The following is a 26,512-nucleotide window of genomic DNA, read 5'->3' on the forward strand; positions in this document are numbered from 1 at the left end:
AATTCCCTTTTACATGGTAGCTAATAATTGATATTATTTTAACTTAAATACTATGTAATCATAGTATTGCTCTTGAATGTTAAAGGAAAATTAAACATTCTGTTTCATTGTTGTAATAAACTTTGCAATATGTATTATCATACATTATCAGCTTTTTTATTTATCTTTTAACTTAATTTGTGCAGTGTACATTATTTCATGTCATAGCCTCACTAGAGGGCTGGGGTCTCTACATTAAGGCATATCTAACTTGATGGTATATATATCTTCTAAAATAACAAGCTTATTTACAATTCAGTGATTGCTTGAGGAACAGGAAGTTACTTTCTTGCCCATGCTCAGAATAGGCAGTATACAACAAGTTTTCAGCATGTCTGCTCTCTTATCTAGCTGCAAGCAGTAGCTACACTGAGAATTTATACGTGCTAATTTTAGAAGAAAACAAGTAAGTTGTTTGTTGTTGTTTTTTAAATACAATTTGTTTCTTTTATGTTTACTTTGATTTAACATATATCTTTTATTAAAAGAGCACTATTACATATATCTCACAGCCCATTAATGTTATACATTTATTTTAATTATATAACAGCATAATTATGCAAGGCTTTGTTAACATACAAAATGAAATAATGCAAGCAACACTTATGCTAAATATGACTCATTGGTTAGCAACAGACAAATATGACTACACATCATGGGGTCGATCCGATAAAAATCGTTGCCCGCAAAAGCCGGCGACGCCAATATTTACGCTGGTTTGGTATCACATATACGGCGTAACCTAGAAGTTACGCGCGTATATTTCTGCCGTAGCCCGTAGTTTTTTGGGCCATAGGCAGGTATACCAAACCAGCGCAGTTTGGTATCCAATATGCAGCGTAAGGACTTACGTGGCGAAAATGGAGAAATCTTACTCCATTTTCACCTCGCCACAAAAAGCAGCCATAAGAAGCCTTACGCTGACTATTGGAGCCCCGTAACTCCCTAAACTAGCTAGAATATAAACACCTAACGCATGTGCAATGTCTATCTACCTGTCACCCGCGATCTGCTAAATAAAACCTAACACCTAACGCATGCGCAATGTCTATCTATCTGTCAACCGCGATCCCCCCCCCCGAAATCCCTAATAAAGTTATTAACCCCTAAACCGCCGCTCCCGGACCCGCCGCCATCTACATAAACTAACCCCCTACTGTGAGCCCCTAAAACCGCCGCCATCTACCTTATCTATCCCCTAATCTGACCCCTTACACCGCTGCCACCTATATAAAAATTATTAACCCCTAATCTAATCCCCCTATACCGCCGCCAGCTATATTAATATTATTAACCCCTAATGTAAGCCCCTTACACCGCCGCCATCTCTATTAAAATTATTAACCCCTAATTTAATCTACCTACCCCGCCGCCAGCTATATTATCTATATTAACCCTAAGTATATTATAGTTAATATAGTTATTACATTATATATATTAACTATATTAACCCTAATTATATTAGGGTTAATATAGTTAATATAGTTACTATAGTATTTATATTAACTATATTAACTCTATCTAACCCTAACACCCCTAACTAAATTTATATTAAATTAATCTAATTCATATTATAAACTAAAATATTACTATTTAAATCTAAATACTTGCCTATAAAATAAACCCTAAGATAGCTACAATATAATTAATAATTACATTGTAGCTATGTTAGGGTTAATATTTATTTTACAGGTAAATTGTTAATTATTTTAACTAGGTATAATAGCTATTAAATAGTTATTAACTATTTAATAGCTACCTAGTTAAAATAATTACCCAATTACCTGTAAAATAAATCCTAACCTAAGTTACAAATACACCTACACTATCAATAAATTAAATAAACTACAAATATCTATCTAAAAATACAATTAAATTAACTAAACTAAATTACAAAAAAAAAACAAACACTAAATTACAAAAAATAAAAAAAAGATTACAAGATTTTTAAGCTAATTACACCTATTCTAAGCCCCCTAATAAAATAATAAAGCCCCCCAAAATAAAAAAAATTCTCTGCCCTATTCTAAATTAAAAAAAGTTTGAAGCTCTTTACCTTACCAGCCCTTAAAAGGGCCTTTTGTGGGGCATGCCCCAAAGAATTCAGCTCTTTTGCATTTAAAAACATATACAATACCCCCCCATTACAACCCACCACCCACATACCCCTATTCTAAACCCACCCAAACCCCCCTTAAAAAAGCCTAACACTACCCCCCTGAAGATCTCCCTACCTTGTCTTCACCACACCGGGCCGAACTCCTCATCCGATCCGGGCGATGTCTTGCTCCAAGCGGCAAAGAAGAATTCTTCCTCCGGCGATGTCTTCCTCCAAGCGGCAAAGAAGAATTCTTCCTTCGGCGATGTCTTGCTCCAAGCGACAAAGAAGAATTTTTCCTCCGGCGATGTCTTCCTCCAAGCGGCAAAGAAGAATTCTTCCTCCCGGCGACGTCTTCCTCCAAGCGGCAGCAAAGTCTTCTTCCTTCCGGCAGCATCTTCCATGAAGCGGCATCTTCAATCTTCTTTCTTCGCTCCGCCACCGCGGAGCATCCATCCCGGCCGACGACTGAACGACGAATGAGGTACCTTTAAATGACGTTATCCAAGATGGCGTCCGTCGAATTCCGATTGGCTGATAGGATTCTATCAGCCAATCGGAATTAAGTTAGAAAAATCTGATTGGCTGATTGAATCAGCCAATCAGATTCAAGTTCAATCCGATTGGCTGATTGGTTCCAATCCAATCGGAATTCGACGGCCGCCATCTTGGATGACGTCATTTAAAGGAACCTCATTCGTCGGGAAGTCGTCGTGCCGGAAGGATGCTCCGCGGCGGAGGAGCGAAGTAAGAAGATTGAAGATGCCGATTTGCTTGAAGACGTCGCCGATGGAAGAAGACTCTCTGCCGCTTGCTTCAAGACATCGCCCGGATGGAAGAAGACTTCACTGCCGCTTGCTGGAACACATCGCCCCGGATCGGATCAGGAGTTCTGCCCGGCGGGGTGAATACAAGGTAGGGAGATCTTCAGGGGGGGTAGTGTTAGGTTTATTTCAGGGGGGTTTGGGTTACATTAGGGGTATGTGGGTGGTGGGTTGTAATGTTGGGGGGTGGTATTGTGTTTTTTTTTGCAGGCAAAAGAGCAGTTTTCTTTGGGGCATGCCCCCACAAAAGGCCCTTTTAAGGACTGGTAAGGTAAAAGAGCTTTGAACTTGTTTTAATTTAGAATAGGGTAGGGAATTTTTTTATTTTGGGGGGCTTTATTATTTTATTAGGGGGCTTAGAATAGGTGTAATTAGCTTAAAAATCTTGTAATCTTTTTTTTATTTTTTGTAATTTAGTTTAGTTTATTTAATTGTATTTTTAGATAGATATTTGTAGTTTAATTTATTGATAGTGTAGGTGTATTTGTAATATGGTTAGGATTAATTTTACAGGTAATTGGGTAATTATTTTAACTAGGTAGCTATTAAATAGTTAATAACTATTTAATAGCTATTATACCTAGTTAAAATAATTAACAATTTACCTGTAAAATAAATATAAACCCTAACATAGCTATAATGTAATTATTAATTACATTGTAGCTATCTTAGGGTTTATTTTATAGGTAAGTATTTAGATTTAAATAGGAATATTTTAATTAATAATATTAATATTAGATTTATTTTAATAAGAGTTTAGTTAGGATGTTAGAGTTAGATAGGGTTATTATACTTAATATATATAATATAATAACGATATTAACTATATTAACCCTAATATAATTAGGGTTAATATAGTTAATATATATAATATAATAACTATATGAACTATATTAACCCTAATATAATTAGGGTTAATATAGTTAATATAGCTGGCGGCGGTGTAGGGGGATTAGATTAGGGGTTAATACATTTATTATAGGTGGCCGCGGTGTAGGGGGATGTAGATTGTAGGCAAAAGAGCAGTTTACTTTGTGACAAAGCCCCGCCAAAAGCCCTTTTAAGGGCTGGCAAAAGAGCTGTTACTTTGGGGCATGCCCCGCAAAAAGCCCTTTTAAGGGCTGGCAAAAGAGCTGTTACTTTGGGGCAATGCCACGCAAAAAGCCCTTTTAAGGGCTGGCAAAAGAGCTGTTACTTTGGGGCAATGCCACGCAAAAAGCCCTTTTCAGGGCTATTTGTAGGGTTAGACTTAGGTTTAGTGGTAGGGATAGTTTAGTATTTTAGGGGTTAAATAATTTAATATAGATGGCGGCGGGGTAGGGGGATTAGATCAGGGGTTAATAATTTTAAAATAGCGGCGGGGTAGGGGCTCACTTTAGTGGGTAGGTAAGGTAGATGGCGGCGGTGTTAGGGGCTCACTTTAGGGGGTTATAGATTTAATATAGCTGGCGGCGGTTTAGGGGTTAATAACTTTATTAGGTAGCGGCGGTTTAGGGGTTAATACATATTTTATTGTTAGGCTAGTGAGGGGGGATAGCGGATAGAGGGTTAGACGTGTCGGGCTATGTTAGGGAGGCGTGTCAGACGTGTCGGGCTATGTTAGGGAGGCGTGTTAGACAGTGCGGGTGATTTAGACTTTAGTCAGGTTTTGTAGGCGCCGGCAGTTTCTAACGTGCCGCAAGTCACTGGCGACGCCAGAAATTTGTACTTGCGCAGATTTCTGGACATCGCTGGTTTGTCAGACTTACGGCACGTTAGCATCTGACGGCGACATATATGGGATAGCTCGAGTTGCGAGCTGAAACTGCGGGCGACGCGGGTTCCCTCGCTTGCGCCGCAAACTGCGATCTATATCGGATCGCGCCCCATGTCCTTGTTATTGTACTAAAGAAAAAAATATTAACATGCAATCAAAAAAAATCTTGTATATGCAATTATTGATGAAAAATATTGTTAAGAGGTGTGTGTATATATATATATATATATATATATATATACACCGCATATACATAGAGTATATGTCCTTGTTATTGTACTAATTAAAAATATGAACATATACTGAAAAAATATTTACTTGTATATGCAATAATTCTTAAAGAAAATAAAAAATTGTATTCTGCATTTACTATATATTGTGTGTATATATATATATATATATATATATATATATATATATATGTAAAGTTAAAAAAAGTAAAAATAGTTGTGTATACTGATGAGCTTAATACTATTACTGTGCAAATAATTGAGTTTTGTGACATTTTAAAACCAAAGCATTAATTGAATGTGATTGTTAAAATGTGAACAGATTAAGCACTAACATTTCTGATAGCTTTAAACAGCCCCTGTTCCAATCAAATTGAATTTGCACATGGATATATTGTACTTCAGCTTGAATGTCATCGGCCTCGATTCAATAAAACTCAATTCTAAAATGAATATCTATCTGAAAAAACACTCGCCACATTGCAAAACAAATTGTGAAATTTGTAACGATTTGTAACTGCACTTTATATCATCAAGGAAGCTGCCTCTATCGCATAACCGTTAACTTCTCGCCATATAGATAGTTATTATTATCATTTATTTGTATAGGGCCACAAACCTCTGTAGCGCTGGGTCCAGAGATAGGGGTATACAATGATAAGTGAGGTTTGTACAGAAAGGCTTGACCAGGCCTTTAGAGCACCCAGACACCCACAGCCAACGCTTTGCTTGTCTCTGCGAGACACCTCTTGTTCTATTCAGCAATACTACTTTACCAAAATAATAAAAAAGACATAAGAATGTTTTATAGTTAAAATCTTTTACACAACCAGTTTAACAATCTTTAGTGTTATGGCTGTTTATTTTTCTGTGTTACTAGCAGTTCCCGTTTGATGTGAGAAATATTATGGGGGTTACCAGCAAGTAATGGACTTGCTGAATTCTTGAGCTACAGTGCAGAGGGAAGATCGGAGGAGGTAGGATATACTTATCGGCCAAGAGGATTAAGTCCCATCAGGGGGAAACTTGAAGTAGATAAACCGTAGATGGAATTCCCAAAAAAAAACGCAACAGCTGCGGTAGTGCTATGATGAATGCAAGTTTTGCAGTTTGACAGAGGCTCGATCCGGAAATATATATTTTCAGGAAGGGAACAACACCCAAACTTCTGTTAAACCTTGTCATCCAAATGATGGTTTGAGGAAATTGTAGTAGGTAGCTGTTGCTGGAAGAAATCCTTGTTAGGATAGTTCAGATATCACTATTCTGGCAGTGATTGACGCTGGAGATTCAGCTTGTACATGCTGAGAACTGGAGACCTGTTCACACAGGCTTGCTCCACAAATTATTAAGCACCTGGTGGTAGGAGTAGTGAGAATATAAGGCTTAACTGTTAAAGGGATAGGGTTGTTAATGAACCAGGAAAGGTAAATTAGATCACATCACCCCCCCCGATTAAGGAAGCGGCCCAGCAGCTTCAGATCGGGGTATATCCGGATGATGTCTGTGGAACAAAGACACCAAACGAGAAACGTTTAAGTTCATAGAAGGTTCCCAAGAGTCCTCCTCAGAAGTATAGCCTTTCCAACGTACCAGGTATTGCAAACTTCTCCCAGAGATCCTGAAGTCAAGTATCCTTTCAACCTCATATTCCTCGTCAGATTGGGATAGAACTGCAGGAGGCTGAGCATGGATCTGGTCGGAATGTATGGCTTGAGCAATGATACGTGGAAGGTAGGGTGGATTCGATAGGAAGGAGGTAGACACAGAGTAACAGCATTGGCATTTACAACCCTGGTGATCTCAAAGGGTCCAATGAACAGTCCACCAAGTTTTTTACTTGGGGTATGGAGTTTGAGATGTTTAGTAGAAAGCTATACCTTGTCTCCAACATCGTAGGGCATTGAGGGATGTGTTTTGGAGTCATAGTACTTCTTTTGAGTACGTTGGGCATTATGGATGTTTTCTTTTAAGATAGCAAAATTCTTCAAGAGAGAATTAGTGGTGTCATCAACTTGTGGACAAGAATGGTCACCTTGGAGTAGTAAATTGAAGAAGGGATGAAATCCATAGTTGGCAAAAAAGGGTGACATTTTGGTGGAGGAATTTGTGGTATTGTTGTAAGCAAATTCTGCTGTGGGCAAAAGGCTTGTCCAATTGTCATGTTGATAGGAGAAGAAACAGCATAAATACTGTTCGAGCCATTGGTGAACTCATTTGATAAATTTGCGGTAGTAGTTCGCAAAGCCTAGAAACCTTTGTAAATCCTTTCTTGAAATGGGTGTGGGCCATTGTATTATAGCTTCAATCTTGTTGTTTTCCATTTGAATTCTGGTAGCAGTTGTGTGGTATCCTAGGAAGGATATTTCTTCAGCATGGAACAAACATTTTTCGAGACGCATCTGACGTGTTTTGTGTGTTCCTGTAGATCTTTTGAAAATATGAGGATGTCGTCTAAGTAGACTACCATACAGACATCGAGGAGATCTCTGAAAATATAATTAATAAAACTCTGGCATGCGCAGGAGCATTGCAGAGGCTGAAAGGCTTTACAGTGTATTCAAAAAGCCCATACCGCGTTCTGAAAGCAGCCAGCCATTCATCGCCTTCTCAGATACGGATGAGATTGTAGGCTCCCCTTAAATCTAGTTTAGTAAATATCTTTGCCTCATGCAGTCTGGGTTCGGGTATCAAAGGTAAAGGACACCTGTTTTTAACCGTTCTTTTATTAAGCTCTCTGTAATCAATGATGGGTCTCAGAGTTTCATCCTTATTCTTAACAAAGAAAATTCCTGCCCCGGCTGAGGATGTGGAGGGGCGAATGAATCCTTTGTGGAGGTTAACATCTATATATGTATTTAAATGTACTCTGGTTGAAAAAGGGGGTATATGTGTCCGTAAGGAATGGTTGATCCGGGTTGCAACTCTATGGGGCAATCATTTATATGGTGTGGAGGTAAAGACTCAGGCTCTTTTTTACTGAACACAGCTTTAAAGTCTGAGTATATCTCAGGTAGGGTTACTTCGGACAAGTGAAGTAGGTTAGAGTGGGGAAAGCAAGTCTTTGAGCAGAAATCTGAATTGAATGTTACATGGAGCTGATACCAAAGTATAGTTGGATGGTGTAATTTTAACCATTTTAATCCTAAAACTATAGGGAAAAGTGAGGAGGAGGATAAAACATCAAAAGACAAAAACACTGTGTGACCTGAGGTGGTTTTAACCGTAGAGGTATAGTTTGGTGTGTGATGGGACCTGTATTAATTTGTGAACCATAAATAACTCGCATTGAGACTGGATGTGCTTTCAATATACAGTAAGTGGCATTTTATTTTCTTGTACAATAGACTTATCTATGAAGTTGCCGTAGGCACCTAAATCCACTATAGCATCAGTGGCTAGTTGATGGTGATTCCACTGTAATGAGAGAGACAACAAACAGTGAGAGGCATCACTGGTTTTAGTTGTTAAAGTCTCATTATGTGGTAATAACTTACACTTCTTTTGATTTAGAAGAATAGGACAGTCCTTCACTCCATGAGTAGAGGAGGCACAGTACATGCAAAGTTTTTTTCAATCTTTGTCTGGTCTTTTCTTGTGGGTCCAGAGGTCCTCTGATGAATCCGATATCCATTGGTTCCTCAGATGGTTTACTGGATCTAGTCACATAACCTCTTGGGGTCGGATCTTGGATAGACTTTTCAGATTTTCTCTCTCTTAGCCTATGGTCAATATGTATGCTTAAAATCATTAAAGCCTCAAGACTCTTTGGTAAGTCAGTCCTAACAAGCTCCTCCTTGAGTGCTTCCAATAGGCAGAGTCTGTATTGGTTTCCCAAGGCTACCTTGTTCCACTCGGAATCTGTATCATATTGCTTGAATTCATCATTGTATTCTTCAAATAAACGTTTTCATTGCTTGAGGGTTCTCATTCTGGCTTCAGCTGTTAGCTGCTTTTCTTTATCTTCATAAAGCAGGCCCATAGCCTTGAAGAAATCTTCTGATGAAGCGAGATTAGGGTCATCTAGCTCGAACAGTGTATCTGCCCAAATCCTGGGCTCTCCCCTTAGGTAGGAGATAACAGTTAGAACTTTTACCATTTCAGTACAATAGGTTTTAGGTTTTAGTTTAAATAATAATGTGCAAGCATTTTTAAATTGTCGATACTGAGATTTGTCCCCATGGAATTTCTCAGGGGTGGAAACTATTGGTTCTGGGATAATCTCAGGTACATGTGGTCTTGAAGCCATTGCATCTTTGATGATACTGCAGAGACCGTCGTCTTCTATTTGCTACTCCCTCAACTCCTGGGACAGCATATCCAAACGCTGAGCTAAAGCTATGACATGTTTGTGAAGCTCTGCTGTATCCATGTTTAAAGGCTTAGTAATATGTTATGTTTTGTATTGAGTGAGGATCACAACTGCAGAGCAAATGGAATAACCAACGATCCAGATACAAAAATTCTGGAAGTCTAATAGGATAAGACTTCTTATACCCACTAATTTACAAAGTAGGCAATAAAGTTTCCCTTTGTAGAACAAAGTTACAAAAAGGAGAGAAACAATGTTGCAACTCCAGAGGAAGCAATGATCCGGGCTGAACTGCTGAAAAGCCCAAAAAGAGTTTTCAGTGCACTGGAAATTGACTTGCAGAAAGTTCAGTGATTCTTGTTAGTTTAGGGGTTAAAAAAAACTTCCTTTTTTTGTTTAACTTAAATGCGCTGATGACCTAGCAGGATTAGGATGCTAACCAAACTGCACAGCAGACTGACGGTGTTGATGACAGGCACGAGTCTGCTGGATCTCTCTGTAAGTTCGTTTACTGAAGTGTAATGCTGTGACGTCATTGAGGGGGCGGATCATGCTCTGTGTAACAGACTTGCTGAATCTTTGCAGAGGGGAAGACCGGAGGAGGTAGGATATACTTATCAGCCAAGAGGATTAAGTCCCATCAGGGGGAAACTTGAAGTAGATAAACTGTAGATGAAATTCACATATAAACACATAAATATTTGCAGCCCATTGCTGCGCGACTTACCCCTTTAGCTGCGCTAGGTTTTCATGACATGTCTCAAGGCATGAGAACAAGGCAGCCATTGGAGCCTATGGAAGCGTGCTCTCGTGAGTGGAAGGCTTCCAGGCAATGTAAACGTGTTTGCATTGCACCTAACTTGTAATACCAGCGCACGCTTTTGTAAGTGATATTTTGCATTCCACTCATAATATGGCCCTTAATACACCCCAGCGGGTAAAAAATATCATTGAGGGCACATTAAAGGGGATACATTTTTAAAAGTACACTGTCCCTTTAATTATTGAGCTGCAGGAAGAGCTTCATAGGAAAGAGGCTGGAGTAGTGCATACAAGACAAACAGGCTGAAGCTGGTTACACACACTGAATGGTCAAACAAATAACAGTTCTGTAGAACAACTATTGAGACTTCTGTAGATTCAGCTAATTGGAGCAGACAAGCAGAACCCCCACATAGTAGACAGCAACTCCTGAGAAGAGAAAATCTCTAGGGAACTGATAAACTGCAGCTGGCAAAAAGTAATAGCCATAGGCACAGGTTGCTGGAATGAAAGAAACATAATAACCTCTGTATCTCAAAAAACGAACCCTGTATCTAGCAAACCTCAGTACAAATTTTCTCTCAAACTAAAGAAAATAAATTCTAAATGTTTCTGTGCAAGCCGAAACGCGTTGATTAATTGCATAGACCCCTGAAGATAACGACTTTATTTCAGCTCATATGTTGGCAGCTGGGCGTAGTCTGGTCACTAACTGCATGTAATAGATACTACTATAAAGAATAATATGCACAGATACCGATCTAAAAATCCAGTATAAAACCTTTTAAAAACTTACTTAGAAGCTCCCAGTTTAGCATTATTTAGAGGTTAGGCTAGGACACCCAGTGAAAGGGTCTGGGAAATCAGGAAGAGCAGACACTCCCACCTCCCCCTTTCCCTGCATATGAAAAGACAAATTACACAAACAGGAGCAAGCAGGAGTTTGTAAACGTGCATGCGCATCGGATACTTTGAGGATTAGTTAGGATTCTGAAAATCAGTGCAATTCAGTATAGATTGTTATAAAAACACTCCCAGATGGGCTATATAAATAGATCATCTTCAAAATATTTATGCACAGAAAAATCTAGTGTACAGTGTCCCTTCAACGTTTTATGTGTGTCCAGAGCCAGTAAGCAATTGGTATGTATTACTTGAACTTCCTATAAGTTTCATTTTAACTGTTTTTACTTAAAGGGACACTCAATCAAAATTAAACTTTCATTATTCAGATAGAGCATGCCATTTTAAACAACTTTCCAATTTACTTCCATTAACAAAATGTGCACAGTCTTTTTATATTTAAACTTTTTGAGTCACCAGCTCCTACTGAGCATGTACAAGAATAAGTGTGTATGCATTTGTGAAAGGCTGATGGCTGTCACATGGTATGTGTATGCATTTGTGATTGGCTGATGGCTGTCACATGGTACAGGGGGAGTGGAAAAAGACATAACTTTTAAAATTGTCAGAAAAAAAAATCTACTACTTATTTGAAGTTCAGACTAAGTGCTATTGCATTGTCTTGTTATCTTGAATTTGTTGATTATGCAAATCTACTGTGTTGACTGGTCCTTTAAAGGAGCACTAAAGTAAAAAACAAACAAAAAAAAAAAACAACAACTCATGATTTAGACTGAGTGCTAGATTTACTAAGCATTGGATGCATCCTCCGACAATCTTTACAGGATCGCCTGAAACATAAGTAAAGAAGCAGCTGTCGTAAGACCGCTGCTCCTTAACTTCTCTGCCTTTTAGGTGGCGGACTAAAATCATCCTGATCTGATCGGGATGATTGACACCCCCTGCTAGCGGCCAATTGTCCGTGAGTGTGCAGGGGGCGGCATTGCACAAGCATTCTACAAGAAATGCTTGTGCAATGTTAAATGCCGATTAGCGAGGTTGAGCGGACATAATTTGCTACAGCGAATCATGTCTGCTCTACCTATGTTAAATCTATCCCAGAGAATGCAATTTTAAAAAACTTTCCAGTGCCCTTCCATTTATTAAAATGTGCACAATCTTTTTATATGCTTAATTTATGAGGCACCAACTCCTACTGAGCATGTGCAAGAGTTTACAGTACATACGGTATGCATTTTGTGATTGGCTAATGGCTGTCACATGATGGGGAAAGGAAAATTGAACAAACTGAAATTTGTAAGAAAAATTATCTACAACTCATTTGAAATTCAGACTAAGGGCCCGATGATCTAAAGCTCTCCACTCTGGCGAGATGATCTAAGATGTCTCATCAGTACGGTGAGGTCCCTCAAATAATTTTAGAAAGGCATTTTTTAGCCTGAGAGCAGTTTGACTAGCTATATAGTAGGGTTCTGTGAAGGAGAAACATACACATTGCAATATAATACTCAAAAAAAGCCCCCAACGTTTTTGTGTGATTTCTCTCCATGCCGGCGAGGTTTTCATCATCAGGCCCTAGGTGCTTTGTCTTTTTATTATGCATTTCTTAATTATGCAATTTAACTTTGCACCTTTTTTCATGCAATATGTGTGTGCATTTTTTAAAAATAAGTTTAACTACTGTATTTCATATATGTCAGTGATGCCAATTTTCTAAAACATGAGGGATAGATATCAATATTTAACTCTTAAAGGGACAGTCTACTCCAAAATTATTTTTGTTTAAAAAGACAGAGAATTCCTTTATTACCCATTCCCCAGTTTTGCACAACCAACACGGTTATATTAAAGGGATATTAACCCAATTTTTTTTTTTACTGAATCAGATAGAGCATGCAATTTTAAGCAACTTTCGAATGTACTCCTAATATCAATTTTTCTTCATTCTCATGCTATCTTTATTTGAAAAAGCAGGAATGTAAACTTAAGAGCCAGCCTATTTTTGGTTCAGCGCCTTGGTAGTGCTTTCTGATTAGTGGCTAAATATAGCAAACCAATCAGCAAGCTCTACCCAGGTGCTGAACCAAAAATGGGCCGGCTGCTTACATTACATTCCTGCATTTTCAACTTAAAATAGCAAGAGAACAAAGAAAAATGAATAATAGGAGCAAATTAGAAAGTTGCGTAAAATTGCATGCTCTATCTAAATCATGAAAGAAAACATTTGGGTTTAGTATCCCTTTAATATACTTTTTACCTCTTTGATTACCTTGGCTGCCTCCTTATATCAGTGCTATTTACAGACTTACATTTTAGCTAATTAGTGCTGACTCAGAAGTGAGCACAGTGTCATCTTTATGACACCAGAAGTGTCTTGCTGTGAAAAGCTATGAAAATGCACTGAGATAAAGGTGGCCTGCAGGGGCTTAGAAACTGGCAGAAATTTAGAAGCTTAAAGGTTATAAAGTTTATTAAAGGAATAGTCAAGTCAAAATTAATCTTTCATGATTCAGATGGAACAGGCAATTTTAAGCAACTTTCTAATTTACTCCTATTATCATTTTTTCTTCGTTCTCGTGGTATCTTTATTTGAAAAAGCAAGAATGTAAGCGTAGGAGCCGGTACATTTTTGGTTCAGTACCTGGGTAGCACTTTCTGATTGGTGTCTAAATGTGGCCACCAATCAGCAAGCCGGTTCCTAAGCTTACATTCAGATAAAGATAAGAAGAGAACTAAGAATAATTGATAATAGGAAAAAAACTAGAAAGTTGCTTAAAATTGAAAGCTCTATCTGAATCATGAAAGTTTCATTTTGACTAGACTATTCCTTTAATATAACAATGTTGGTTGTGCAAAGCTGGGGAATGGGTAGTAAAGACGTTATCTCTCTTTTAAACAATAACAATTTTGGAGTAGGCTGTCTTTTTAAGAGCCATATATAAATGTATGGCTACAAATAATAATACATTTCCTAAAGAAGTAAAAGGCATGCAGGAGCACAGGATCCACTTCAAGGGGTCTCTTGAGTTGTGTCCACCCTGCTTGCCCACCAGTTACCAAAGCACACATTTTTAGTTCCTGATATAAAAATGATGGCACACATTCTGAGTTCTGCTTTTTCCCCAGAGGCAGCAAAAACTAGAACAGAGGGCCCTATGTGGCTCTCACGCCACCAGTTGACTAGCCCTGATTTACATGATATAATTATGATTTTTTTTGAGTGTGATGTCCCTTTAACTTTCAGCTATATGAAAAGTTAAAATGACTGCACTAATACAATATTTGTAAAACTACTTTATGCACAGCAACAGAGTACACACTGGGCAAGATTACAAGTCGCACAGTATGAGTTTTCCATGTGCTATATGGTCTTTTCACAATTAATTTCCATTGCGCATATATTACAAGTCTTGAAAATCGCGATCCTTTGCGCGCTCGAAGAGCTGTAGTTAAAAGTTTTCCGCAACATAAAAGTTTCACGAAACACTTCAAAAATACATTACAAAGTACAGTTACACTCATATTAACACTGTCTAATAAAATTATTTTAAAATAATATTGCACACAAAAGTTATAAGGGCTAAAAGATAGGAGATCTCGGGTGTTAAAAAAAAAAAAGCAGACATTTGTCATGAATACATATACATAGAGAAACATGCATTTATATGTATAGAGATGTTATGTTTAACTAAGGAGATAATGAAAATATTTCACATTACAATCTTATGCACATTAAAGGGACAGTAAACCTTAAAAATAATGTTATATAATTCTGCACATAGTGCAGAATTATATAACATTATTTAGGTGCTATAGCCATAAACGCCTTTTTTACCTTTTAATTTGCTAAAAATATGGCGCTTTTACAGACCCGCTCTCTGCTCTCTGCTGAGCGGGTCTGTTATTTTTAGTCAGCGCATCTGGCCAGCTGTATAGTCACAGCCCGGCCCGACCGCGCCATAGCACTAAGTGCAGCTCGCTCCTGTGACAGGAGCGAGCTTCACTTAGTCTTATGGCGCAGTCGGGCCGGGCTGTGACTATACAGCTGGCCCGATACGCTGACTAAAAATAACAGACCCGCTCAGCAGAGAGCGGGTCTGTAAAAGCGCCATATTTTTAGCAAACTAAAAGGTAAAAAAGGCGTTTAAGGCTATAGCACCTAAATAATGTTATATAATTCTGCACTATGTGCAGAATTATATAACATTATTTTTAAGGTTTACTGTCCCTTTAAACAATATCAGAGGGATTTTCAAAGTGAAATTCGGATATAGATTGCGAGATATATAGACATATATATAATCATATATATATGTCACTATAAATAGATATATCTGTCCAAAAATCATCACATATATAGAGAAATATTTGTTTTACAATTAAATAGAACATATTCTGTTACGAAAACATTTTCGCAATATGAAATATTTACATTTTCATGTAAACTTTTCATGAAGAATACGTCATGGGCTTTGCGCAAAAGATTAGGATTTTAGTGTGTTTTTTTTTTCTATTTATCTTCTCCATTGACTTCTACAGGGAAAAATGGGAACGCGCATGCGATTTTGCTTTTGTGCAAATAAGTTATTTTGCAACTTGTAATATTTGCACAACCCCCAGATGCGAAAAAAACATAACGTGTGCAGTGTTTTTGCAACTGTCCACTATGTATAATAGCACATAAACACAAACTTGCACATAGATATTCACACTATCATACACTCTCTATCTCACACATACTCTCTCATACATGCTCACACTCTTACACACAAACACACACTCTCACACACTACCAAACACTCACACACTCTCTCTCGCGCACATACTTTCTCTCTCACACACAAACACAGAGACAATAATGCTCTCACACAAACACACTCTTTCACACACTAACAGACACACTGTCACACACATTCTCTCTCACACACACACTCTCTCTTTCAAAACACACAAACACACATAAATACAGTCACTCGCTCACACAGAGAAAGACACTGACAAACATAGACAAACTCTCAAACACAAAGACACTTACGCACAGACACTCCCACACAAAGACACACACAGACACTCCCACACAAAGACACACCTCCCACATACACACAAAGACACAAGCAAGAGAGAAATAACTGTAGGAACGTGCAGTATTTTTCAAATGTACAGTCACATTTTTTGGCTGTGGCTGTTTTCCACCAAATCCGGACACAGAAATGGAAACCTGAACTGTCCGGGTCATTTTTGGATAGGTGACAAGTAGCAACCTATCTTCCTGGTGTAACTAATAGGGATTACTACCTAAACTGAATGGTCGGGCCATATAATATCTAGGGTTGTCAGCACTTCTGCACAAAAATACTGGACAATCTTTCAGCGACTGGACACAATGGTTGGTAAAGTCCCACAATGTCCCCCAAAAGCTCTATGTTAGCCACCACTTGGTCCCACTATGCATATTTTTCACTGAGCATTGATTTTACCCATTGGCTGCCAGTAACATTCAAACAAATAATTGTATATATTTGGTTGAGAGTAAAACAGAACTGATTTGTATTGTGTTGAGGCATAGGAGTCCTTAAAATTTAGCTAACACTTTTAAAAAAACTGGACATTTAAGTATCCAGTATTTTTTCGAAGATTTAACTGGACAGCCTGCTCAATACTGGACTCTCCAGTTGAATACTGCACACGTAGCAAACCTAATTGTATCAGGACATTAGAATTTCACTTGTGTCAGTTGCTTAAAACAATGACCTTTATAAGTGTGATTTTTGGCATAGAAGTCAATATTATGGGGTCGATTTATCAAGCTGCTGTGGACAGGGGTGCACGTGCCCCTGTCCTCCACAGCTCACCTCTGGTGGGCTGAATTTCACTGCCGCAATTCAGCATTGCACAGGAACACAATCGTAGGGGGTCGAAGGCTGGCAAAAGCCTTTGATAAATTGACCCCTATACAGTATATATTTAAAAATAAGCACTGTAATGCAAGAGATCTGCACACTATGGGGTCAATTTATGCCCCGTGTTTCCTAAAGACTCCATAACTTGTCCACCTGCTCTGAGGCTGCGGATATCAATCCGCCCAATTCCCAGCCAATTGGCTGCGAATCTGCAGGGGGCAGCATTGCACCAGCAGTTCACAAGAACTGCTGGTGCAATGATAAATGCCTACAGCGTCAGCATTTATTGATGTGCAGTGGACATGATATGCTACATCGTATCATGTCCACTCGCACATTAATAAATTGAACCCTATATACCAAATACTATTTTTTTTTTTTTAAAGAATTTTGAACTGTCATTTTGTTACCAAAATTAGCTTTGTTTTGCAACCAAGTAACAAACTCCTTAAAAGGTTCTGAAAAGAGTATTGTTTTTTTATTTAAAGGGACAGTTTAATCTAAAATTGTTATTGTTTAAAAAGATAGATAACGTCTCTTTTACCCATTCCCCAGCTTTGCACAACCAACATTGATATATTAATATACTTTATAACATTTAAACCTCTAAATTTCTGCCTGTTTCTAAGCCATGATAGACAGCCTCTTATCACATGCTATTTTATTTGCTTTTCACAACAGGAGACTGCTAGTTCATGTGGGTCATATAGATAACATTGCGTTCATGGCTGAGAAGTTATTTAAGATTTAGCACAAAACAGTACTAAATGCAAGTCAATACATAATAAATACAAAGTTATGTGATCAAGGGGCTGTCAGAAGAGGCTTAGATACAAGGTAATCACAGAGGTAAAAAGTATATTAATATAACAGTGCTGATTATGCAAAACTGGGATTGGATAATAAAGGGATTATCTATCTTTTAAAACAATAAAAATTCTATTGTAGACTGTCCCTTTAATTTGTTGTGGCCAGTTAGCAACAGATATAAACAAACTACAATAATTTGTAGAATGTTGAAGGATCAGGGTTCAGTATGAACTCCAGCACCGTAGTTTATAATAGTTTTAACAAAATCCCCACACAGCTATTCTCTTTACACATGCATGTGGGAAAATGTAATATACAAGGGCATTGTGCATACTAAGGCCCTGAACACATTAAATGCCAGTGCACTTTTTCCCAACATTTGATAATATAAAAATCCAGGGACACTTTGCAGCAAAATAATCAAGTAAAAAATGATGCGTTTGGTATGCAGTGTGCTAGATTACAAGGTATGCGCTATTGATAGCATGAGTCGCGATAAGCAATATCACGGCCGCGCTAACTTACGTTGCATATTAAACTAAATTAGCGTGCAGCACATTTACGCTAGTGAAGACCGCAGGTAAAGGGTAATGGTTAAAAGTTTTAAACCCATATCTACAGTTTCTAATACAAATTATTCCTATAAATATTATTTTTTATAAGGTTTAAAAGGTATATAGTATATGGCAAGGTATTCGACTGGAAAGGGCTATAATGTGCATGGCTGTATATATTTATGTATATACACATATTTACACGTGTATGTCAATATATACACTTTGGAGCCCTGTCTACTGAAATTCCTTTAACCTTGAAAAATCCTTTTTAATCAATTTTAAAATGTAATAATGTGTTTTACTGTGTTTTTACTGTTAATTTTTAACACTCCGATGAAAAAAACTTTAAAAAGTTCTTTGTATATATATATATATATATATATATAAAATATATACAGTATATATATATAGGGCTTTTGTTTGTAAAAGAAAAGGTGCCGGTACTCACTGATTATTGATTGATAAATTCTGCTCCGTAACTTTGAGAAAAGCAAAGGGACAACATTATTTACCATGTTTGATGTATTGTGCAGCCCCCTCTTATGAAAACTAGAGTATTTAAATGATGATTATTACCTGTTATGAGTTTGCAGAGTACTGTATTTTTTTACTTATTTCCCCTTTATCATATACATAATCCCATCTTATTCAGGCCTGATGTTCAAAACAATAACATTGAGATTTTTTTTTTTTTAAAGGGGTGTGGCCGAGCAGTTCTCTCCCAGGTATGGGGGGTGGTTAGGTGATTATACCCTAAACCTCCACTTCCTAACGCAAACTATAACTACACTACCTAACACCGAACTCCCCTCTAAACTAAACCCCCTAAATTACATAAAAATAAAAAACTAACAGCTAGATTACAAGTTTTCAACGGTATAGGGAAATTAACGACCGCCACAAAGCGGCATTATTTCACCTCCCTGTAGCGCTGCTATTACAGGTTTACAAAAAGCAGGCTTGTGCGGGCGATATGGTGGCGTTGAGCTCCCTACCGCAGCCAAATACAAGCGCTGCTTTGACATGTTATATTGTAGCTATCTTAGGTTTTATTTTTATTTCACAGGTAAGTTTGTATTTATTTTAACTAGGTAGACCAGTTATTAAATAGTTATTAACTATTTAATAACTACCTAGTTAAAATAAATACAAAGTTACTATACATTCCTATTGGCTGAAAGATTTCTATTAGCCAATAGGAATTAAAGGGGAAAAATCCTATTAGCTGTTGCAATCAGCCAATAGAATTGAGCTTTCATCCTATTGGCTGATCCAATCAGCCAATAGGATTGAGCTCTCATTCTATTGGCTGTTCCAATCAGCCAATAGGATGAAAGCTTAATTCTATTGGCTGATTGCAACAGCCTATAGGATTTTTTCCCCTTTAATTCCTATTGGCTGATAGAAATCTTTCAGCCAATAGGAATGTAAGGGACGCCATATTGGATAACGTCACTTAAAGGGAACCTTCATTTTCCAGCTATGACCATAAGAAGAGGATGCTCCGCGCCGGATGCCTTGAAGATGGACCCGCTACGCGCCGGATGGATGAAGATAGAAGATGCCGTCTGGATGAAGACTTCTCTTCACTTGGATGAGGACTTTGCCGGATGGATGAAGATCGAAGAGACCTCCTGGATGAAGACTTCTTTCCGCTTGGATGAGGACTTCACCGACTGGATGAGGATAGATGTCCGGACTTCAATAACTGTAAGTGGATCGTCGGGGTTAGTGTTCGTTTTTTTTAATGGTTTTTTTGGGTGGAAATTTTTTTAGCTTAGGGTTTGAGCAATGTAAAAGAGCAAAATGCCCTTTTAAGGGCAATGTCCATCAAATTGCTATTTTCAGGTCAATGGTTAGCTTAGGTTTATTTAGATAGGTTTTTATTTGGGGGGGTTGGGTGGTGGGTTTTACTGTTGGGGGTGTTTGTATTTTTTTTTTACAGGTAAAAGAGCTGATTTCTTTTGGGCAATGCCCCCCAAAAGGCTCTTTTAAGGGCCATTGGCAGTTTAGGGTAGGCTAGAGTTTTTTTTATTTTGGGGGGCTTTTTTATTTCGATAAGGCTATAAGATTAGGAGTAATTCATTTTTATTTTTGATAATTTCTTTTTTTATTTTTTGTAATTTAGTGTTTTGTTTTTTTGTAAGTTAATAAATTGTATTTTATTAATTTAATTTAATTTATTTTATTGTAATGTTAGTTTTTAGTGTAAGGCAGGTTATGTTTTATTTTACAGGTAACTTTGTATTTATTTTAACTAGGAAGTTATTAAATAGTTAATAACGATTTACTAACTAGTCTACCAAGTTAAAATAAATACAAACTTAGCTGTGAAATAAAAATAAAACCTAAGATAGCTACAATATAACTATTAGTTATATTGTAGCTAGCTTAGGTTTTTTTTACAGGTAAGTTTGTATTTAGTTTTAAATAGAAATTATTTACGGCTAGATTACGAGTTTTGCGTTAGGCTTAAAAAGCAGCGTTAGCCGGTCCTAACGCTGCTTTTTAACGCCTGCTGGTATTACGAGTCTTGAAGGTACAGACTCACCGCTCACTTTTTTGGCCACACTTGGAAATACCGCAAATCCACTTGCGTAAATTGCGTATCCTCTTTTTTCAATGGGACTTGCATAGTCTGCCAAAAAGTGAGCGGTAGACCCTCTCCTGTCAAGACTGGTAACGCATTCTAAAGTCAGTAGTTTAGAGTTTTACACTACAACGCCGTAGCATAAAACTCTTAACTAAAGTGCTAAAAAGTACACTAACACCCATAAACTACCTATTAACCCCTAAACTGAGGCCCTCCTGCATCTCAAACACTTAAAAAAAATTTTTTAACCCCTAATCTGCCGAACCAGACATCGCCGCCACTCTAATAAATATATTAACCCCTAAACCGCCACACTCCACCTGGCAAACATTAGTTAAATATTATTAACACCTAATCTGCCGTTCCTAACATCGCCGACACCTACCTACATTTATTAACCCCTAATCTGCCGCCCCCACTATACTAAAGTTATTAACCCCTAAATCTAAGTCTAACCCTAACCCCCCTAACTTAAATATAATTAAAAGAAATCAAAATAAATATTCCTATCATTAACTAAATTATTCCTATTTAAAACTAAATACTTACCTGTAAAATAAACCCTAAGCTAGCGACAATATAGCCCTACCCTACACTAAATTACAAATAGCCCTTAAAAGGCCCTTTTGCGGGGGATTGCCCCAAAGTAATCAGCTCTTTAACCTGTAAAAAAATTAACAAATCCCCCCAACATTAAAACCCACCACCCACACAACCAACCCTACTGTAAACCCCAACCAATACCCCCTTAAAAAAACCTAACACTAACCCCTTGAAGATCACCTTACCGGAAGAAGTCTTCATCCATCTGGGCTGAAGTCCTCAACAAAGCCGGGAGAAGTCTTCATCCAAGCCGGGCGAAGTGGTCCTCCAGACGGGCAGAAGTCTTCATCCAGACGGCATCTTCTATATTCATCCTTCCGGCGCAGAGCGGGTCCATCTTCAAGACATCCGATGCGGAGCATCCTCTTCATCCGACGGCTAACACTGAATGAAGGTTCCTTTAAATGACGTCATCCAAGATGGCGTCCCTTATATTCTGATTGGCTGATAGAATTCTATCAGCCAATCGGAATTAAGGTAGAAAAAATGCTATTGGCTGATGCAATCAGTCAATAGGATTGAGCTGGCATTCTATTGGCTGATTGGAACAGCCAATAGAATGCCAGCTCAATCCTATTAGCTGATTGGATCAGCCAATAGGATTGAACTTCTATCCTATTGGCTGATTGCATCAGCCAATAGGATTTTTTCTACCTTAATTCTGATAGAATTCTATCAGCCAATCGGAATTGAAGGGACGCCATCTTGGATGATGTCATTTAAAGGAACCTTCATTCAGTGTTAGCTGTCGGATAAAGAGGATGCTCCTCGTCGGATGTCTTGAAGATGGACCCGCTCCGTGCTGGATGGATGAAGATAGAAGATGCCGTCTGGATGAAGACTTCTGCCCGTCTGGAGGACCACTTCGCCCGGCTTGAATGAAGACTTCTCCCGGCTTCATTGAGGACTTCGGGCGGTTGGATGAAGACTTCTCCCGGTAAGGTGATCTTCAAGGGGTTAGTGTTTTTTAAGGGGGTATTGGGTGGGTTTTAGAGTAGGGTTAGTTGTGCGGGTGGTGGGTTTTAATGTTGGGGGGGATTTGTAATTTTTTTTACAGGTAAAAGAGCGGATTACTTTGGGGCAATGCCCCGCAAAAGGCCCTTTTAAGGGCTATTTGTAATTTAGTTTAGGGTAGGGATTTTTTTTATTTGGGGGGGCTTTTTTATTTTGCTAGGAGGATTAGATTAAGTGTAATTAATTTAAAAATCTTGTAATTTGTTTATTATTTTCTGTAATTTAGTGTTTTGTTTTTTTTGTACTTTATCTAATTTTATTTAATTGTATTTAAGTGTATTTAATTTAGAGAATTAATTTAATTATAGTGTAGTGTTTTTTTTTTGTGTTTTTTTTTAAATCTTTATTTATATCCAATAAAAGGTACAAAAAATAAATACAAATTGTATTCTCAATCCACCACGCAGGGTGTGGAGATATAAAAAAACAAAAATACATTATATTCAAATAGCATGCAATTGAAAATATAATAATAGACATCTTCAAGTGATTAATAAATGTACAAGCAAGAAAAAGTACCGCAGTATTGGGATTTTCTAATGTTATTAAGACTTAACCAAAAATATATAAAAATACAAACAAACAAAACAAGACAAGACAAAAAAAAAAAAAAAAAATCTCTTCCTCCTCCTCTCCCACAATCCCTCCCCCTCCCCATCCACAGAGCCCCATAGTTACCTCTCAATGGAGGTTCCACAAAGAGAGAATCAGAAATATCCTATCTGTACCTACTAGGTAATTCGCCTCTTAACATGGTTTCTTCCAGAAAGTTGGAACCATAAAATGGGCTCATTATTTGTAGTTGAGTTGCCTCAGGGAATGAGGAAATAAAGGGTAACCATCTTTAAAAGAAACGTTTACTTCTCGTTTCCAGATTATCGGTAGTGTCATATTGCTCTAAAGTCATTTGGTTTAACAGAATATTTTTAAATTCAGCCACCCGTGGGCTTTTTTTTTAAAATAGTGTAGTGTTAGGTGTAATTGTAACTTAGGTTAGGTTTTATTTTACAGGTACTTTGGTATTTATTTTAGCTAGGTAGTTATTAAATAGTTAATAACTATTTAATAACTATTCTACCTAGTTAAAATAAATACAAACTTGCCTGTAAAATAAAAATAAACCCTAAGCTAGCTACAATGTAACTATAAGTTATATTGTAGCTAGCTTAGGGTTTATTTTACAGGTAAGTATTTAGTTTTAAATAGGAATAATTTAGTTAATGATAGGAATATTTATTTTGATTTCTTTTAATTATATTTAAGTTAGGGAGTGTTAGGTTTAGGGTTAGACTTAGGTTTAGGGGTTAATAACTAATATAGTGAGGGCGGCAGATTAGGGGATAATAAATGTAGGTAGGTGGCGATGATGATATGGCCGGCAGATTAGGGGTTAATAATATTTAACTAATGTTTGCGAGGCGGGAGTGCGGCGGTTTAGGGGTTAATATGTTTATTATAGTGGCGGCGACGTTGGGGGCGGCAGATTAGGGGTTAATAAGTGTAGGTAGGTGGCGGCGACATTGGGGGCGGCAGAGTAGGGGTTAATAAATATAATGTAGGGTTCGGCGATGTTGGGGGCAGCAGATTAGGGGTTCATAAGTATAATGTAGGTGGTGGTGATGTCCGGAGCAGCAGATTAGGGGTTAATAATTATAATGTAGGTGTGGGCAATGTCAGGGGCGGCAGATTAGGGGTTAATAAGTGTAAGATTAGGGGTGCTTAGACTTGGGGTTCATGTTAGGGTGTTAGGTGTAGACATAAAATGTATTTCCCCATAGGAATCAATGGGGCTGCATTAAGGAGTTTTACGCTGTTTTTTGCAGGTGTTAGGCTTTTTTTCAGCCGGCTCTCCTGGTTGATCCCTATGGGGAAATCGTGCACGAACACGTTACACCAGCTCACCGCTGACTTAAGCAGCGCTGGTATTGGAGTGCGGTAATGAGCAAAATTTTGCTCAATGCTCACTTCTTGTCTTTTAACAACGGGTTTGTAAAAACCTTTAATACCAACTCTGTAGGTAAGTGAGCGGTGAGACAAAACTGCTCGTTAGCACCGCACAGCCTCTAATGCAAAACTCGTAATCTGGGCCTTAGTTAATAATTGTAAGGTTTATTTAGCTTTATTTTAATTATATTTAAGTTAGGAGGTGTTAGGCTTTGGGTTACGTTAGGGTTAGGTTAGGATTAGGGGTTAATATATTTATGTAGAGTTAGTGATGTGGGAGGTCAGAGGTTTAGGGGTTAATCATTTATTTTAGTATATTTCGTTGTGGGGGGCTTGGGTTTTAGTGGTTAATAGGTTTATTATAGCGGTGGTGTGGGCAATGCAGGAGGGCGGCGGTTTAGGGGTTAATAGGTTTATTATAGTGACGACGATGTCAGGGAGCGGCGGAATAGGGGTTAATAATTTTATTTAGTGGCGTCGATGTCCGAAGCGGCAGATTAGGGGTTAATAAATGTTATTTTAGTGTTTGCGATGCGGAAGGGCCTCAGTTTGGAGGTTAATAGGTAGTTTATTGGTGTTAGTGTACTTTTTAACACTTTACTTATGAGTTTTATGTTACAGCTTTGTAGCGTAAAACTCATAACTACTGACTTTAGATGGCGGTACGGATCTTGTCAGTATAGGATGTACCGCTCACTTTTTGGCCTCCCAGGCAAACTCTTAATACCGGCGCTAAAAAAGTGCGGTACTGACGTTGCGTGACGGCCAAAAAGGTGTGAGATACACCTATACCTACAAGACTTGTAATAGCAGCGTTAGGGAAAAAGCAGCGTTATGAAGCATATCGATGCTTTGTCACTCATTGCGCAAAACTCGTAATCTAGCTGTAAAAAAAAATAATCTGTTACATAAAATAATAAAAGACAGTATCCAAAATAAAAAACCCACCATTATACCTAACACTAATCTACATGCCTCATAAAAAAAACAAACCACCCAAATAAGAAACAAAAAAACATAAACCCTAACACTAAAAATAAAAGTAACCCCCTTTGTTAACAGGATAGATACTTGTAGTGGGTATGTGGCGTTATAGGGTTTAACAGGATAGATACTTGCGGTGGGTATGTGACAATATAGGGGTTAACAGGATATATACTTGCGGTGGGTATGTGATGGTATAGGGGTTAACAGGATAGATACTTGTGGTGGGTATGTGATGGTATGGGGTTAACAGGATAGATACTTGTGGTGGGTATGTGACGGTATAGGGGTTTACAGGATAGATACTTGTGGTGGGTATGTGGCGTTATAGGTTGTAACAGGATAGATACTTGCAGTGGGTATGTGACAATATAGGGGTTAACAGGATATATACTTGCAGTGGGTATGTGACAATATAGGGGTTAACAGGATATATACTTGCAGTGGGTATGTGATGGTATAGGGGTTAACAAGATAGAAACTTGCAGTGGGTATGTGACGTATAGGGGTTAATAAGAAAGATACTTGCGGTGGGTATGTGGTGGTATAGGGGTCAACAGGATAGATACTTGCAGTGGGTATGTGATGGTATAGGGGTTAATAAGATAGATACTTGCGGTGGATATGTGACGTATAGGGGTTAATAAGAAAGATACTTGCGGTGGGTATGTGGTGGTATAGGGCTTAACAGGATAGATACTTGCAGTGGGTATGTGATGGTATAGGGGTTAATAAGATAGATACTTGCGGTGGGTATGTGGTGGTATAGGGGTTAACAGGAAAGATACTTGCGGTGGGTATTGTCATGCCCCTGCGCTCCTGTCGCCGCTGCTCTGTTGCCATAGTCGTTGACATGGGCGCGGCAGTAGCTTCAGGCGCCGATGATGATATCATCACCACATGCCTCTCTTCTGATGCTGGTCCGGATCCCTTCTGTGGCGCAAATCCTGCCCTATGTAAGTGCCTCAGTTGCTCTCACCTGTGCCCATGTATAAATGTTGCTTAGTGTGCTCCTGAGTGTTGTATTACTTTGTGCTGGATTGCTATACTGTTGCTGAACTCTGCTTGTCTGACCACTCTGCCTGCTTAACCCCTGAACTACTGGATTGTTATACTGTTGCTCAACTCTGCCTGCTTAACCCCTGAACTTTTGGATTGCTATACTGTTACTGAACTCTGCCTGTCTGGTCCTTCTATTGGTTTACCCCTGAAATGTTATACT

The 26,512-nt window shown here is 38.1% G+C and overlaps 1 protein-coding gene across 2 annotated transcripts in view; it reads right to left on the reverse strand.

Moving 5' to 3' along the window:
* NPR1 (natriuretic peptide receptor 1) overlaps positions 1-26,512 on the reverse strand; it is a 336,428-nt gene that overhangs the window by 177,452 nt on the left and 132,464 nt on the right. The window lies entirely within an intron of this gene.

The sequence above is a fragment of the Bombina bombina genome, chromosome 1 (genome assembly GCF_027579735.1).
Source record: "Bombina bombina isolate aBomBom1 chromosome 1, aBomBom1.pri, whole genome shotgun sequence".
NCBI lineage: Eukaryota > Metazoa > Chordata > Amphibia > Anura > Bombinatoridae > Bombina > Bombina bombina.